A 1,916-nucleotide genomic window follows, 5' to 3' on the forward strand; every position below is an offset into this window, starting at 1 on the left:
TTTAGAAGAAAAAAGGGTAGGAGAAAGCAAGTTTGGAAACTCACAGCCTCTATGCCCCGAGGAGATTTTCCTAAAAATAATCTTTTTTCTTTCTCTTTTCTTTCTTTCTTTTTTTTTTTTGGTGGGGGCAGGCAGAGGCTTACTTTGTAAGGCAATTCAGTCATTCTAAAATGGCCTTTGAAACCAAAGACTATGGAAAATTTTAAGGAAAAGCACAAAGTGATTGGGGATAAATAGTTCCATATGAATTACTGGATATAATATTCCTTCTTGTACTACTCAATGCTGGGTGAAAGCAGACATTGCATGGTTGCTGTGTGCTAACAGATGTGTATTTAGGTTTAATGGGATTTTAGAAGGGTCAAGAATTCCCTCAGAGTGTACTTACTCCACATTGCTGTCTGAGAGTCATAAGAAGCCACTCAAAATCCCACCTTCTTTTTGTTGCCAGGCCTTAAAGGTTTTGTTCTCTTCTCTCTATAGTAAATAGTTTAGAAAAGTTAGAGGATGAATAATAATAATGGTAATAATAATAACAATAATATAAAGTACTGTTTATCAAATATATAGTACATTAAGTTATTTGGGTTTCACAAAAAGAGAAGTTCAGTAACTTGTCCAAAGTCACATGGTGGTAGAGGCAAAAGTGAACCTGCATCTGTTAGATACCAAAGTCTGGCTTTGGTCAATTTGTGAAATAGGAAGGTTTTGTGAAATAAGAAGGGGGTCTGTGAACTGGGCAGTGGTTGGACCAGAAGCCTTTTAGGTAGCTTCTAGTTTGACTACCCAATAAATGTTTTCTTCTTTGGGTGGTAGAGAATTAAACAGCTATTAAGGGCCAGGCCTTGTGGTTGCAAAGAGGAATCAAATATGGCTCTTGACTTCTGGGAGCTGACACTAATAAGGACTATAAGGTATGTCACAGTTGGGTCACCGTATACTTAGACACAGATAATTACCATGCAGTAGACAGACATGAATAAGAGGCTAGAGAAAATTACAAGGAATATTGAGGGCATAATGGTGCATTGGCAAGAGCCTTGGCTCTGGTCCTTAGATCACAGTCAAAAGTCTGGCTCTAGTATTTCCTAGCGGTGTGACCTTGGGCAAGTTACTTAACTTCTTGAGACCCAGATTCAAGGAAGGTAAACCATTCGAACAGGGGTGTCAAAGATTTGAGAATATGGAACTATAAATGACAGAAACAAATTAAGATTAATAGAAATGTAGGATTATGAATAATTTCTTTAAACATTTTTTTTTTCTGTGTTAGGAGACAAAAGCGTATACAAGAACCATGGTAAGTAATTATGAATTCTAAAGCTGGCAGCAGATTGATTTTTTTGAGATATTTTTATTGTTGAAGAAAAACATTAAAATAGGATTTTGATTATGGGGAGGAATGGAAGCTGGTCTAGAAGGAGAGGTTGAAGCAAAAGGAGTGGGTGCTAAATTGTTCTGTGTAATGAACTAGAAGGTGCTGTCTCCCTGGGTACAGATGGTGCCTGTAGCAGAGAGTAACTAATTATTTGGCAAATCTGCTTCCTTTTACCCTTAGGTTTATTCTATATTGTCCGCCTTTCTTGCTACAAGGCACGGCCACATGTCCCAGCTGATGGAATTTGGGTAGAAATTTCACCTGCCACTTTCAGGCTTGGCCCGCAGAAAAACTTCTATATATGATTCCTTCTCTTTCTCTGTCTGTAGTCTGGATGTTGATGACCAGGGTGAACTGATAGTCAGGTGTAGAAGATGGCAGATCCTCTGCGAGCCTCGGTCCCCGAGCAGAATTCCGTGGAACCCCCACCTTCCCACTGACTAGACTTTGTAAGAGTAGTCTAAAGCATTTTTTTTTATACCGCTAAAATTTTAGGGTTTTACTCTTATGGCAGCTAGTCTTAACTAATATAATACCA

The sequence above is a fragment of the Pteropus alecto genome, unplaced genomic scaffold, assembly GCF_000325575.1.
Source record: "Pteropus alecto unplaced genomic scaffold, ASM32557v1 scaffold25, whole genome shotgun sequence".
NCBI lineage: Eukaryota > Metazoa > Chordata > Mammalia > Chiroptera > Pteropodidae > Pteropus > Pteropus alecto.